Raw genomic sequence first — 14779 nt, 5'->3', positions numbered from 1 at the left:
TTGCTTTTCAAACAATAAGCGATAGTTTAATTCTAGAACAACTCATTGTATTTTGCGTTTAGTGGTGTTTTTAATCTTTATAACTTTTTTCGGTAAGACTTATGCTGTGATTTTTCTTCTTTGTCACACTTTAGCTACCTTTTTTGATTCAAAAAGTTCATTTTTGAGTTTTGGACAACGCCTTGCCTTTTTCTAAATTTTTTTAGCAATTGTCTCTTTCCCAACATTTTCGGTCCTTTCTTTTTTTTAGTTAACACATTAGTAACTTTCACCGACAAAACCAAAGTTGAGCAAATTAAGGGTATTTTTTTTTTTTACTAACACGAAAAACTTTTTGCGGACAATTTTTGTAGTGTTATTGCAGAAAATGTAAAAACACAACAAGTTGCCGTAAGTGTTGGTGGTATAGTGGTGAGCATAGCTGCCTTCCAAGCAGTTGACCCGGGTTCGATTCCCGGCCAACGCATTGCTTGTTTTTCTCATTTGGTGTTTCGTTATTCTCATTAAACTTTCTTCTTACAGTTTAGCAACCACCAAAATGAGAAAAAAGTAAAGAGAATATTTCTTAGCTTGTTCACCTTTCTCATTTAAACCATATAACAAAGATGGTTTTCTACTCTTTTTGTTGCTGAAAACTTAGTAGGGTTAATCTGCAATACCAAAGCAATTCTAGTTTAAGCCCTCAAATACTGAGTTGGCCAGGGATCGAACCAGGGTCAACTGCCTGGGAATCAATGCTGATGTAAGCATTGATGTCATCTTGGTGAGCATAGTTGCTTTTCAAACAATAAGCGATAGTTTAATTCTAGAACAACTCATTGTATTTTGCGTTTAGTGGTGTTTTTAATCTTTATAACTTTTTTCGGTAAGACTTATGCTGTGATTTTTCTTCTTTGTCACACTTTAGCTACCTTTTTTGATTCAAAAAGTTCATTTTTGAGTTTTGGACAACGCCTTGCCTTTTTCTAAATTTTTTTAGCAATTGTCTCTTTCCCAACATTTTCGGTCCTTTCTTTTTTTTAGTTAACACATTAGTAACTTTCACCGACAAAACCAAAGTTGAGCAAATTAAGGATATTTTTTTTTTTTTACTAACACGAAAAACTTTTTGCGGACAATTTTTGTAGTGTTATTGCAGAAAATGTAAAAACACAACAAGTTGCCGTAAGCGTTGGTGGTATAGTGGTGAGCATAGCTGCCTTCCAAGCAGTTGACCCGGGTTCGATTCCCGGCCAACGCATTGCTTGTTTTTCTCATTTGGTGTTTCGTTATTCTCATTAAACTTTCTTCTTACAGTTTAGCAACCACCAAAATGAGAAAAAAGTAAAGAGAATATTTCTTAGCTTGTTCACCTTTCTCATCTAAACCATATAACAAAGATGGTTTTCTACTCTTTTTGTTGCTGAAAACTTAGTAGGGTTAATCTGCAATACCAAAGCAATTCTAGTTTAAGCCCTCAAATACTGAGTTGGCCAGGGATCGAACCAGGGTCAACTGCCTGGGAATCAATGCTGATGTAAGCATTGATGTCATCTTGGTGAGCATAGTTGCTTTTCAAACAATAAGCGATAGTTTAATTCTAGAACAACTCATTGTATTTTGCGTTTAGTGGTGTTTTTAATCTTTATAACTTTTTTCGGTAAGACTTATGCTGTGATTTTTCTTCTTTGTCACACTTTAGCTACCTTTTTTGATTCAAAAAGTTCATTTTTGAGTTTTGGACAACGCCTTGCCTTTTTCTAAATTTTTTTAGCAATTGTCTCTTTCCCAACATTTTCGGTCCTTTCTTTTTTTTAGTTAACACATTAGTAACTTTCACCGACAAAACCAAAGTTGAGCAAATTAAGGGTATTTTTTTTTTTTTACTAACACGAAAAACTTTTTGCGGACAATTTTTGTAGTGTTATTGCAGAAAATGTAAAAACACAGCAAGTTGCCGTAAGCGTTGGTGGTATAGTGGTGAGCATAGCTGCCTTCCAAGCAGTTGACCCGGGTTCGATTCCCGACCAACGCATTGCTTGTTTTTCTCATTTGGTGTTTCGTTATTCTCATTAAACTTTCTTCTTACAGTTTAGCAACCACCAAAATGAGAAAAAAGTAAAGAGAATATTTCTTAGCTTGTTCACCTTTCTCATCTAAACCATATAACAAAGATGGTTTTCTACTCTTTTTGTTGCTGAAAACTTAGTAGGGTTAATCTGCAATACCAAAGCAATTCTAGTTTAAGCCCTCAAATACTGAGTTGGCCAGGGATCGAACCAGGGTCAACTGCCTGGGAATCAATGCTGATGTAAGCATTGATGTCATCTTGGTGAGCATAGTTGCTTTTCAAACAATAAGCGATAGTTTAATTCTAGAACAACTCATTGTATTTTGCGTTTAGTGGTGTTTTTAATCTTTATAACTTTTTTCGGTAAGACTTATGCTGTGATTTTTCTTCTTTGTCACACTTTAGCTACCTTTTTTGATTCAAAAAGTTCATTTTTGAGTTTTGGACAACGCCTTGCCTTTTTCTAAATTTTTTTAGCAATTGTCTCTTTCCCAACATTTTCGGTCCTTTCTTTTTTTTAGTTAACACATTAGTAACTTTCACCGACAAAACCAAAGTTGAGCAAATTAAGGGTATTTTTTTTTTTTACTAACACGAAAAACTTTTTGCGGACAATTTTTGTAGTGTTATTGCAGAAAATGTAAAAACACAAAACCAAAGTTGAGCAAATTAAGGGTATTTTTTTTTTACTAACACGAAAAACTTTTTGCGGACAATTTTTGTAGTGTTATTGCAGAAAATGTAAAAACACAACAAGTTGCCGTAAGCGTTGGTGGTATAGTGGTGAGCATAGCTGCCTTCCAAGCAGTTGACCCGGGTTCGATTCCCGGCCAACGCATTGCTTGTTTTTCTCATTTGGTGTTTCGTTATTCTCATTAAACTTTCTTCTTACAGTTTAGCAACCACCAAAATGAGAAAAAAGTAAAGAGAATATTTCTTAGCTTGTTCACCTTTCTCATCTAAACCATATAACAAAGATGGTTTTCTACTCTTTTTGTTGCTGAAAACTTAGTAGGGTTAATCTGCAATACCAAAGCAAATCTAGTTTAAGCCCTCAAATACTGAGTTGGCCAGGGATCGAACCAGGGTCAACTGCCTGGGAATCAATGCTGATGTAAGCATTGATGTCATCTTGGTGAGCATAGTTGCTTTTCAAACAATAAGCGATAGTTTAATTCTAGAACAACTCATTGTATTTTGCGTTTAGTGGTGTTTTTAATCTTTATAACTTTTTTCGGTAAGACTTATGCTGTGATTTTTCTTCTTTGTCACACTTTAGCTACCTTTTTTGATTCAAAAAGTTCATTTTTGAGTTTTGGACAACGCCTTGCCTTTTTCTAAATTTTTTTAGCAATTGTCTCTTTCCCAACATTTTCGGTCCTTTCTTTTTTTTAGTTAACACATTAGTAACTTTCACTGACAAAACCAAAGTTGAGCAAATGGACTCATACGTTGGTGGTCCTGGACCACCAAATGGACCCGGGTTCGATTCCTGGCCAAAACAACAATTAAGGGTATTTTTTTTTTTTACTAACACGAAAAACTTTTTGCGGACAATTTTTGTAGTGTTATTGCAGAAAATGTAAAAACACAACAAGTTGCCGTAAGCGTTGGTGGTATAGTTGTGAGCATAGCTGCCTTCCAAGCAGTTGACCCGGGTTCGATTCCCGGCCAACGCATTGCTTGTTTTTCTCATTTGGTGTTTCGTTATTCTCATTAAACTTTCTTCTTACAGTTTAGCAACCACCAAAATGAGAAAAAAGTAAAGAGAATATTTCTTAGCTTGTTCACCTTTCTCATCTAAACCATATAACAAAGATGGTTTTCTACTCTTTTTGTTGCTGAAAACTTAGTAGGGTTAATCTGCAATACCAAAGCAATTCTAGTTTAAGCCCTCAAATACTGAGTTGGCCAGGGATCGAACCAGGGTCAACTGCCTGGGAATCAATGCTGATGTAAGCATTGATGTCATCTTGGTGAGCATAGTTGCTTTTCAAACAATAAGCGATAGTTTAATTCTAAAACAACTCATTGTATTTTGCGTTTAGTGGTGTTTTTAATCTTTATAACTTTTTTCGGTAAGACTTATGCTGTGATTTTTCTTCTTTGTCACACTTTAGCTACCTTTTTTGATTCAAAAAGTTCATTTTTGAGTTTTGGACAACGCCTTGCCTTTTTCTAAATTTTTTTAGCAATTGTCTCTTTCCCAACATTTTCGGTCCTTTCTTTTTTTTAGTTAACACATTAGTAACTTTCACCGACAAAACCAAAGTTGAGCAAATTAAGGGTATTTTTTTTTTTTTACTAACACGAAAAACTTTTTGCGGACAATTTTTGTAGTGTTATTGCAGAAAATGTAAAAACACAAAACCAAAGTTGAGCAAATTAAGGGTATTTTTTTTTTACTAACACGAAAAACTTTTTGCGGACAATTTTTGTAGTGTTATTGCAGAAAATGTAAAAACACAACAAGTTGCCGTAAGCGTTGGTGGTATAGTGGTGAGCATAGCTGCCTTCCAAGCAGTTGACCCGGGTTCGATTCCCGGCCAACGCTCGATTCCCGGCTTGTTTTTCTCATTTGGTGTTTCGTTATTCTCATTAAACTTTCTTCTTACAGTTTAGCAACCACCAAAATGAGAAAAAAGTAAAGAGAATATTTCTTAGCTTGTTCACCTTTCTCATCTAAACCATATAACAAAGATGGTTTTCTACTCTTTTTGTTGCTGAAAACTTAGTAGGGTTAATCTGCAATACCAAAGCAATTCTAGTTTAAGCCCTCAAATACTGAGTTGGCCAGGGATCGAACCAGGGTCAACTGCCTGGGAATCAATGCTGATGTAAGCATTGATGTCATCTTGGTGAGCATAGTTGCTTTTCAAACAATAAGCGATAGTTTAATTCTAGAACAACTCATTGTATTTTGCGTTTAGTGGTGTTTTTAATCTTTATAACTTTTTTCGGTAAGACTTATGCTGTGATTTTTCTTCTTTGTCACACTTTAGCTACCTTTTTTGATTCAAAAAGTTCATTTTTGAGTTTTGGACAACGCCTTGCCTTTTTCTAAATTTTTTTAGCAATTGTCTCTTTCCCAACATTTTCGGTCCTTTCTTTTTTTTAGTTAACACATTAGTAACTTTCACCGACAAAACCAAAGTTGAGCAAATTAAGGGTATTTTTTTTTTTTTACTAACACGAAAAACTTTTTGCGGACAATTTTTGTAGTGTTATTGCAGAAAATGTAAAAACACAACAAGTTGCCGTAAGTGTTGGTGGTATAGTGGTGAGCATAGCTGCCTTCCAAGCAGTTGACCTGGGTTTGATTCCCGGCCAACGCATTGCTTGTTTTTCTCATTTGGTGTTTCGTTATTCTCATTAAACTTTCTTCTTACAGTTTAGCAACCACCAAAATGAGAAAAAAGTAAAGAGAATATTTCTTAGCTTGTTCACCTTTCTCATCTAAACCATATAACAAAGATGGTTTTCTACTCTTTTTGTTGCTGAAAACTTAGTAGGGTTAATCTGCAATACCAAAGCAATTCTAGTTTAAGCCCTCAAATACTGAGTTGGCCAGGGATCGAACCAGGGTCAACTGCCTGGGAATCAATGCTGATGTAAGCATTGATGTCATCTTGGTGAGCATAGTTGCTTTTCAAACAATAAGCAATAGTTTAATTCTAGAACAACTCATTGTATTTTGCGTTTAGTGGTGTTTTTAATCTTTATAACTTTTTTCGGTAAGACTTATGCTGTGATTTTTCTTCTTTGTCACACTTTAGCTACCTTTTTTGATTCAAAAAGTTCATTTTTGAGTTTTGGACAACGCCTTGCCTTTTTCTAAATTTTTTTAGCAATTGTCTCTTTCCCAACATTTTCGGTCCTTTCTTTTTTTTAGTTAACACATTAGTAACTTTCACCGACAAAACCAAAGTTGAGCAAATTAAGGGTATTTTTTTTTTTTTACTAACACGAAAAACTTTTTGCGGACAATTTTTGTAGTGTTATTGCAGAAAATGTAAAAACACAACAAGCTGCCGTAAGCGTTGGTGGTATAGTGGTGAGCATAGCTGCCTTCCAAGCAGTTGACCCGGGTTCGATTCCCGGCCAACGCATTGCTTGTTTTTCTCATTTGGTGTTTCGTTATTCTCATTAAACTTTCTTCTTACAGTTTAGCAACCACCAAAATGAGAAAAAAGTAAAGAGAATATTTCTTAGCTTGTTCACCTTTCTCATCTAAACCATATAACAAAGATGGTTTTCTACTCTTTTTGTTGCTGAAAACTTAGTAGGGTTAATCTGCAATACCAAAGCAATTCTAGTTTAAGCCCTCAAATACTGAGTTGGCCAGGGATCGAACCAGGGTCAACTGCCTGGGAATCAATGCTGATGTAAGCATTGATGTCATCTTGGTGAGCATAGTTGCTTTTCAAACAATAAGCGATAGTTTAATTCTAGAACAACTCATTGTATTTTGCGTTTAGTGGTGTTTTTAATCTTTATAACTTTTTTCGGTAAGACTTATGCTGTGATTTTTCTTCTTTGTCACACTTTAGCTACCTTTTTTGATTCAAAAAGTTCATTTTTGAGTTTTGGACAACGCCTTGCCTTTTTCTAAATTTTTTTAGCAATTGTCTCTTTCCCAACATTTTCGGTCCTTTCTTTTTTTTAGTTAACACATTAGTAACTTTCACCGACAAAACCAAAGTTGAGCAAATTAAGGGTATTTTTTTTTTTTTACTAACACGAAAAACTTTTTGCGGACAATTTTTGTAGTGTTATTGCAGAAAATGTAAAAACACAAAACCAAAGTTCAGCAAATTAAGGGTATTTTTTTTTTACTAACATGAAAAACTTTTTGCGGACAATTTTTGTAGTGTTATTGCAGAAAATGTAAAAACACAACAAGTTGCCGTAAGCGTTGGTGGTATAGTGGTGAGCATAGCTGCCTTCCAAGCAGTTGACCCGGGTTCGATTCCCGGCCAACGCATTGCTTGTTTTTCTCATTTGGTGTTTCGTTATTCTCATTAAACTTTCTTCTTACAGTTTAGCAACCACCAAAATGAGAAAAAAGTAAAGAGAATATTTCTTAGCTTGTTCACCTTTCTCATCTAAACCATATAACAAAGATGGTTTTCTACTCTTTTTGTTGCTGAAAACTTAGTAGGGTTAATCTGCAATACCAAAGCAATTCTAGTTTAAGCCCTCAAATACTGAGTTGGCCAGGGATCGAACCAGGGTCAACTGCCTGGGAATCAATGCTGATGTAAGCATTGATGTCATCTTGGTGAGCATAGTTGCTTTTCAAACAATAAGCGATAGTTTAATTCTAGAACAACTCATTGTATTTTGCGTTTAGTGGTGTTTTTAATCTTTATAACTTTTTTCGGTAAGACTTATGCTGTGATTTTTCTTCTTTGTCACACTTTAGCTACCTTTTTTGATTCAAAAAGTTCATTTTTGAGTTTTGGACAACGCCTTGCCTTTTTCTAAATTTTTTTAGCAATTGTCTCTTTCCCAACATTTTCGGTCCTTTCTTTTTTTTAGTTAACACATTAGTAACTTTCACCGACAAAACCAAAGTTGAGCAAATTAAGGGTATTTTTTTTTTTTTACTAACACGAAAAACTTTTTGCGGACAATTTTTGTAGTGTTATTGCAGAAAATGTAAAAACACAAAACCAAAGTTCAGCAAATTAAGGGTATTTTTTTTTTACTAACATGAAAAACTTTTTGCGGACAATTTTTGTAGTGTTATTGCAGAAAATGTAAAAACACAACAAGTTGCCGTAAGCGTTGGTGGTATAGTGGTGAGCATAGCTGCCTTCCAAGCAGTTGACCCGGGTTCGATTCCCGGCCAACGCATTGCTTGTTTTTCTCATTTGGTGTTTCGTTATTCTCATTAAACTTTCTTCTTACAGTTTAGCAACCACCAAAATGAGAAAAAAGTAAAGAGAATATTTCTTAGCTTGTTCACCTTTCTCATCTAAACCATATAACAAAGATGGTTTTCTACTCTTTTTGTTGCTGAAAACTTAGTAGGGTTAATCTGCAATACCAAAGCAATTCTAGTTTAAGCCCTCAAATACTGAGTTGGCCAGGGATCGAACCAGGGTCAACTGCCTGGGAATCAATGCTGATGTAAGCATTGATGTCATCTTGGTGAGCATAGTTGCTTTTCAAACAATAAGCGATAGTTTAATTCTAGAACAACTCATTGTATTTTGCGTTTAGTGGTGTTTTTAATCTTTATAACTTTTTTCGGTAAGACTTATGCTGTGATTTTTCTTCTTTGTCACACTTTAGCTACCTTTTTTGATTCAAAAAGTTCATTTTTGAGTTTTGGACAACGCCTTGCCTTTTTCTAAATTTTTTTAGCAATTGTCTCTTTCCCAACATTTTCGGTCCTTTCTTTTTTTTAGTTAACACATTAGTAACTTTCACCGACAAAACCAAAGTTGAGCAAATGGACTCATGCGTTGGTGGTATAGTGGTGAGCATAGCTGCTTCCCAAGCAGTTGACCCGGGTTCGATTCCCGGCCAAGGCAACAATTAAGGGTATTTTTTTTTTTTACTAACACGAAAAACTTTTTGCGGACAATTTTTGTAGTGTTATTGCAGAAAATGTAAAAACACAACAAGTTGCCGTAAGCGTTGGTGGTATAGTGGTGAGCATAGCTGCCTTCCAAGCAGTTGACCCGGGTTCGATTCCCGGCCAACGCATTGCTTGTTTTTCTCATTTGGTGTTTCGTTATTCTCATTAAACTTTCTTCTTACAGTTTAGCAACCACCAAAATGAGAAAAAAGTAAAGAGAATATTTCTTAGCTTGTTCACCTTTCTCATCTAAACCATATAACAAAGATGGTTTTCTACTCTTTTTGTTGCTGAAAACTTAGTAGGGTTAATCTGCAATACCAAAGCAATTCTAGTTTAAGCCCTCAAATATTGAGTTGGCCAGGGATCGAACCAGGGTCAACTGCCTGGGAATCAATGCTGATGTAAGCATTGATGTCATCTTGGTGAGCATAGTTGCTTTTCAAACAATAAGCGATAGTTTAATTCTAGAACAACTCATTGTATTTTGCGTTTAGTGGTGTTTTTAATCTTTATAACTTTTTTCGGTAAGACTTATGCTGTGATTTTTCTTCTTTGTCACACTTTAGCTACCTTTTTTGATTCAAAAAGTTCATTTTTGAGTTTTGGACAACGCCTTGCCTTTTTCTAAATTTTTTTAGCAATTGTCTCTTTCCCAACATTTTCGGTCCTTTCTTTTTTTTAGTTAACACATTAGTAACTTTCACTGACAAAACCAAAGTTGAGCAAATGGACTCATACGTTGGTGGTCCTGGACCACCAAATGGACCCGGGTTCGATTCCCGGCCAAGGCAACAATTAAGGGTATTTTTTCTTTTTACTAACACGAAAAACTTTTTGCGGACAATTTTTGTAGTGTTATTGCAGAAAATGTAAAAACACAACAAGTTGCCGTAAGCGTTGGTGGTATAGTGGTGAGCATAGCTGCCTTCCAAGCAGTTGACCCGGGTTTGATTCCCGGCCAACGCATTGCTTGTTTTTCTCATTTGGTGTTTCGTTATTCTCATTAAACTTTCTTCTTACAGTTTAGCAACCACCAAAATGAGAAAAAAGTAAAGAGAATATTTCTTAGCTTGTTCACCTTTCTCATCTAAACCATATAACAAAGATGGTTTTCTACTCTTTTTGTTGCTGAAAACTTAGTAGGGTTAATCTGCAATACCAAAGCAATTCTAGTTTAAGCCCTCAAATACTGAGTTGGCCAGGGATCGAACCAGGGTCAACTGCCTGGGAATCAATGCTGATGTAAGCATTGATGTCATCTTGGTGAGCATAGTTGCTTTTCAAACAATAAGCGATAGTTTAATTCTAGAACAACTCATTGTATTTTGCGTTTAGTGGTGTTTTTAATCTTTATAACTTTTTTCGGTAAGACTTATGCTGTGATTTTTCTTCTTTGTCACACTTTAGCTACCTTTTTTGATTCAAAAAGTTCATTTTTGAGTTTTGGACAACGCCTTGCCTTTTTCTAAATTTTTTTAGCAATTGTCTCTTTCCCAACATTTTCGGTCCTTTCTTTTTTTTAGTTAACACATTAGTAACTTTCACTGACAAAACCAAAGTTGAGCAAATGGACTCATACGTTGGTGGTCCTGGACCACCAAATGGACCCGGGTTCGATTCCCAGCCAAGGCAACAATTAAGGGTATTTTTTTTTTTTACTAACACGAAAAACTTTTTGCGGACAATTTTTGTAGTGTTATTGCAGAAAATGTAAAAACACAACAAGTTGCCGTAAGCGTTGGTGGTATAGTGGTGAGCATAGCTGCCTTCCAAGCAGTTGACCCGGGTTTGATTCCCGGACAACGCATTGCTTGTTTTTCTCATTTGGTGTTTCGTTATTCTCATTAAACTTTCTTCTTACAGTTTAGCAACCACCAAAATGAGAAAAAAGTAAAGAGAATATTTCTTAGCTTGTTCACCTTTCTCATCTAAACCATATAACAAAGATGGTTTTCTACTCTTTTTGTTGCTGAAAACTTAGTAGGGTTAATCTGCAATACCAAAGCAATTCTAGTTTAAGCCCTCAAATACTGAGTTGGCCAGGGATCGAACCAGGGTCAACTGCCTGGGAATCAATGCTGATGTAAGCATTGATGTCATCTTGGTGAGCATAGTTGCTTTTCAAACAATAAGCGATAGTTTAATTCTAGAACAACTCATTGTATTTTGCGTTTAGTGGTGTTTTTAATCTTTATAACTTTTTTCGGTAAGACTTATGCTGTGATTTTTCTTCTTTGTCACACTTTAGCTACCTTTTTTGATTCAAAAAGTTCATTTTTGAGTTTTGGACAACGCCTTGCCTTTTTCTAAATTTTTTTAGCAATTGTCTCTTTCCCAACATTTTCGGTCCTTTCTTTTTTTTAGTTAACACATTAGTAACTTTCACCGACAAAACCAAAGTTGAGCAAATTAAGGGTATTTTTTTTTTTTTACTAACACGAAAAACTTTTTGCGGACAATTTTTGTAGTGTTATTGCAGAAAATGTAAAAACACAAAACCAAAGTTGAGCAAATTAAGGGTATTTTTTTTTTACTAACACGAAAAACTTTTTGCGGACAATTTTTGTAGTGTTATTGCAGAAAATGTAAAAACACAACAAGTTGCCGTAAGCGTTGGTGGTATAGTGGTGAGCACAGCTGCCTTCCAAGCAGTTGACCCGGGTTCGATTCCCGGCCAACGCTCGATTCCCGGCTTGTTTTTCTCATTTGGTGTTTCGTTATTCTCATTAAACTTTCTTCTTACAGTTTAGCAACCACCAAAATGAGAAAAAAGTAAAGAGAATATTTCTTAGCTTGTTCACCTTTCTCATCTAAACCATATAACAAAGATGGTTTTCTACTCTTTTTGTTGCTGAAAACTTAGTAGGGTTAATCTGCAATACCAAAGCAATTCTAGTTTAAGCCCTCAAATACTGAGTTGGCCAGGGATCGAACCAGGGTCAACTGCCTGGGAATCAATGCTGATGTAAGCATTGATGTCATCTTGGTGAGCATAGTTGCTTTTCAAACAATAAGCGATAGTTTAATTCTAGAACAACTCATTGTATTTTGCGTTTAATGGTGTTTTTAATCTTTATAACTTTTTTCGGTAAGACTTATGCTGTGATTTTTCTTCTTTGTCACACTTTAGCTACCTTTTTTGATTCAAAAAGTTCATTTTTGAGTTTTGGACAACGCCTTGCCTTTTTCTAAATTTTTTTAGCAATTGTCTCTTTCCCAACATTTTCGGTCCTTTCTTTTTTTTAGTTAACACATTAGTAACTTTCACCGACAAAACCAAAGTTGAGCAAATTAAGGGTATTTTTTTTTTTTTACTAACACGAAAAACTTTTTGCGGACAATTTTTGTAGTGTTATTGCAGAAAATGTAAAAACACAACAAGCTGCCGTAAGCGTTGGTGGTATAGTGGTGAGCATAGCTGCCTTCCAAGCAGTTGACCCGGGTTCGATTCCCGGCCAACGCATTGCTTGTTTTTCTCATTTGGTGTTTCGTTATTCTCATTAAACTTTCTTCTTACAGTTTAGCAACCACCAAAATGAGAAAAAAGTAAAGAGAATATTTCTTAGCTTGTTCACCTTTCTCATCTAAACCATATAACAAAGATGGTTTTCTACTCTTTTTGTTGCTGAAAACTTAGTAGGGTTAATCTGCAATACCAAAGCAATTCTAGTTTAAGCCCTCAAATATTGAGTTGGCCAGGGATCGAACCAGGGTCAACTGCCTGGGAATCAATGCTGATGTAAGCATTGATGTCATCTTGGTGAGCATAGTTGCTTTTCAAACAATAAGCGATAGTTTAATTCTAGAACAACTCATTGTATTTTGCGTTTAGTGGTGTTTTTAATCTTTATAACTTTTTTCGGTAAGACTTATGCTGTGATTTTTCTTCTTTGTCACACTTTAGCTACCTTTTTTGATTCAAAAAGTTCATTTTTGAGTTTTGGACAACGCCTTGCCTTTTTCTAAATTTTTTTAGCAATTGTCTCTTTCCCAACATTTTCGGTCCTTTCTTTTTTTTAGTTAACACATTAGTAACTTTCACTGACAAAACCAAAGTTGAGCAAATGGACTCATACGTTGGTGGTCCTGGACCACCAAATGGACCCGGGTTCGATTCCCGGCCAAGGCAACAATTAAGGGTATTTTTTCTTTTTACTAACACGAAAAACTTTTTGCGGACAATTTTTGTAGTGTTATTGCAGAAAATGTAAAAACACAACAAGTTGCCGTAAGCGTTGGTGGTATAGTGGTGAGCATAGCTGCCTTCCAAGCAGTTGACCCGGGTTTGATTCCCGGCCAACGCATTGCTTGTTTTTCTCATTTGGTGTTTCGTTATTCTCATTAAACTTTCTTCTTACAGTTTAGCAACCACCAAAATGAGAAAAAAGTAAAGAGAATATTTCTTAGCTTGTTCACCTTTCTCATCTAAACCATATAACAAAGATGGTTTTCTACTCTTTTTGTTGCTGAAAACTTAGTAGGGTTAATCTGCAATACCAAAGCAATTCTAGTTTAAGCCCTCAAATACTGAGTTGGCCAGGGATCGAACCAGGGTCAACTGCCTGGGAATCAATGCTGATGTAAGCATTGATGTCATCTTGGTGAGCATAGTTGCTTTTCAAACAATAAGCGATAGTTTAATTCTAGAACAACTCATTGTATTTTGCGTTTAGTGGTGTTTTTAATCTTTATAACTTTTTTCGGTAAGACTTATGCTGTGATTTTTCTTCTTTGTCACACTTTAGCTACCTTTTTTGATTCAAAAAGTTCATTTTTGAGTTTTGGACAACGCCTTGCCTTTTTCTAAATTTTTTTAGCAATTGTCTCTTTCCCAACATTTTCGGTCCTTTCTTTTTTTTAGTTAACACATTAGTAACTTTCACTGACAAAACCAAAGTTGAGCAAATGGACTCATACGTTGGTGGTCCTGGACCACCAAATGGACCCGGGTTCGATTCCCGGCCAAGGCAACAATTAAGGGTATTTTTTTTTTTTACTAACACGAAAAACTTTTTGCGGACAATTTTTGTAGTGTTATTGCAGAAAATGTAAAAACACAACAAGTTGCCGTAAGCGTTGGTGGTATAGTGGTGAGCATAGCTGCCTTCCAAGCAGTTGACCCGGGTTTGATTCCCGGACAACGCATTGCTTGTTTTTCTCATTTGGTGTTTCGTTATTCTCATTAAACTTTCTTCTTACAGTTTAGCAACCACCAAAATGAGAAAAAAGTAAAGAGAATATTTCTTAGCTTGTTCACCTTTCTCATCTAAACCATATAACAAAGATGGTTTTCTACTCTTTTTGTTGCTGAAAACTTAGTAGGGTTAATCTGCAATACCAAAGCAATTCTAGTTTAAGCCCTCAAATACTGAGTTGGCCAGGGATCGAACCAGGGTCAACTGCCTGGGAATCAATGCTGATGTAAGCATTGATGTCATCTTGGTGAGCATAGTTGCTTTTCAAACAATAAGCGATAGTTTAATTCTAGAACAACTCATTGTATTTTGCGTTTAGTGGTGTTTTTAATCTTTATAACTTTTTTCGGTAAGACTTATGCTGTGATTTTTCTTCTTTGTCACACTTTAGCTACCTTTTTTGATTCAAAAAGTTCATTTTTGAGTTTTGGACAACGCCTTGCCTTTTTCTAAATTTTTTTAGCAATTGTCTCTTTCCCAACATTTTCGGTCCTTTCTTTTTTTTAGTTAACACATTAGTAACTTTCACCGACAAAACCAAAGTTGAGCAAATTAAGGGTATTTTTTTTTTTTTACTAACACGAAAAACTTTTTGCGGACAATTTTTGTAGTGTTATTGCAGAAAATGTAAAAACACAAAACCAAAGTTGAGCAAATTAAGGGTATTTTTTTTTTACTAACACGAAAAACTTTTTGCGGACAATTTTTGTAGTGTTATTGCAGAAAATGTAAAAACACAACAAGTTGCCGTAAGCGTTGGTGGTATAGTGGTGAGCACAGCTGCCTTCCAAGCAGTTGACCCGGGTTCGATTCCCGGCCAACGCTCGATTCCCGGCTTGTTTTTCTCATTTGGTGTTTCGTTATTCTCATTAAACTTTCTTCTTACAGTTTAGCAACCACCAAAATGAGAAAAAAGTAAAGAGAATATTTCTTAGCTTGTTC

General features: G+C 35.3%; 16 non-coding genes across 16 annotated transcripts; all 16 read left to right on the top strand.

Moving 5' to 3' along the window:
- The first annotated feature begins 394 nt into the window (after positions 1-394).
- On the top strand, positions 395-466 carry TRNAG-UCC (transfer RNA glycine (anticodon UCC)). The gene has a single exon. It is a non-coding gene; the product is annotated as a tRNA-Gly (tRNA).
- Positions 467-1168: 702 nt separating this feature from the next.
- TRNAG-UCC (transfer RNA glycine (anticodon UCC)) lies at positions 1169-1240 on the top strand. Its single transcript has one exon. It is a non-coding gene; the product is annotated as a tRNA-Gly (tRNA).
- Positions 1241-1942: 702 nt separating this feature from the next.
- TRNAG-UCC (transfer RNA glycine (anticodon UCC)) lies at positions 1943-2014 on the top strand. The gene has a single exon. It is a non-coding gene; the product is annotated as a tRNA-Gly (tRNA).
- An 802-nt stretch (positions 2015-2816) lies between these two features.
- Positions 2817-2888, top strand: TRNAG-UCC (transfer RNA glycine (anticodon UCC)). The gene has a single exon. It is a non-coding gene; the product is annotated as a tRNA-Gly (tRNA).
- Positions 2889-3657: 769 nt separating this feature from the next.
- On the top strand, positions 3658-3729 carry TRNAG-UCC (transfer RNA glycine (anticodon UCC)). Its single transcript has one exon. It is a non-coding gene; the product is annotated as a tRNA-Gly (tRNA).
- Positions 3730-4532: 803 nt separating this feature from the next.
- TRNAG-UCC (transfer RNA glycine (anticodon UCC)) lies at positions 4533-4604 on the top strand. The gene has a single exon. It is a non-coding gene; the product is annotated as a tRNA-Gly (tRNA).
- A 1483-nt stretch (positions 4605-6087) lies between these two features.
- On the top strand, positions 6088-6159 carry TRNAG-UCC (transfer RNA glycine (anticodon UCC)). The gene has a single exon. It is a non-coding gene; the product is annotated as a tRNA-Gly (tRNA).
- Positions 6160-6962: 803 nt separating this feature from the next.
- TRNAG-UCC (transfer RNA glycine (anticodon UCC)) lies at positions 6963-7034 on the top strand. Its single transcript has one exon. It is a non-coding gene; the product is annotated as a tRNA-Gly (tRNA).
- An 803-nt stretch (positions 7035-7837) lies between these two features.
- Positions 7838-7909, top strand: TRNAG-UCC (transfer RNA glycine (anticodon UCC)). Its single transcript has one exon. It is a non-coding gene; the product is annotated as a tRNA-Gly (tRNA).
- A 611-nt stretch (positions 7910-8520) lies between these two features.
- TRNAG-CCC (transfer RNA glycine (anticodon CCC)) lies at positions 8521-8592 on the top strand. The gene has a single exon. It is a non-coding gene; the product is annotated as a tRNA-Gly (tRNA).
- Positions 8593-8695: 103 nt separating this feature from the next.
- On the top strand, positions 8696-8767 carry TRNAG-UCC (transfer RNA glycine (anticodon UCC)). The gene has a single exon. It is a non-coding gene; the product is annotated as a tRNA-Gly (tRNA).
- Positions 8768-9536: 769 nt separating this feature from the next.
- Positions 9537-9608, top strand: TRNAG-UCC (transfer RNA glycine (anticodon UCC)). Its single transcript has one exon. It is a non-coding gene; the product is annotated as a tRNA-Gly (tRNA).
- A 1644-nt stretch (positions 9609-11252) lies between these two features.
- Positions 11253-11324, top strand: TRNAG-UCC (transfer RNA glycine (anticodon UCC)). The gene has a single exon. It is a non-coding gene; the product is annotated as a tRNA-Gly (tRNA).
- A 709-nt stretch (positions 11325-12033) lies between these two features.
- TRNAG-UCC (transfer RNA glycine (anticodon UCC)) lies at positions 12034-12105 on the top strand. The gene has a single exon. It is a non-coding gene; the product is annotated as a tRNA-Gly (tRNA).
- A 769-nt stretch (positions 12106-12874) lies between these two features.
- Positions 12875-12946, top strand: TRNAG-UCC (transfer RNA glycine (anticodon UCC)). The gene has a single exon. It is a non-coding gene; the product is annotated as a tRNA-Gly (tRNA).
- A 1644-nt stretch (positions 12947-14590) lies between these two features.
- On the top strand, positions 14591-14662 carry TRNAG-UCC (transfer RNA glycine (anticodon UCC)). The gene has a single exon. It is a non-coding gene; the product is annotated as a tRNA-Gly (tRNA).
- The last annotated feature ends 117 nt before the right edge of the window (positions 14663-14779 follow it).

The sequence above is a fragment of the Dendrobates tinctorius genome, unplaced genomic scaffold (genome assembly GCF_039654945.1).
Source record: "Dendrobates tinctorius isolate UK_male_01 unplaced genomic scaffold, ASM3965494v1 ptg000251l, whole genome shotgun sequence".
In the NCBI taxonomy this organism is placed as follows: Eukaryota; Metazoa; Chordata; class Amphibia; order Anura; family Dendrobatidae; genus Dendrobates; species Dendrobates tinctorius.
This window is presented reverse-complemented; position numbering and strand designations above follow the sequence as displayed.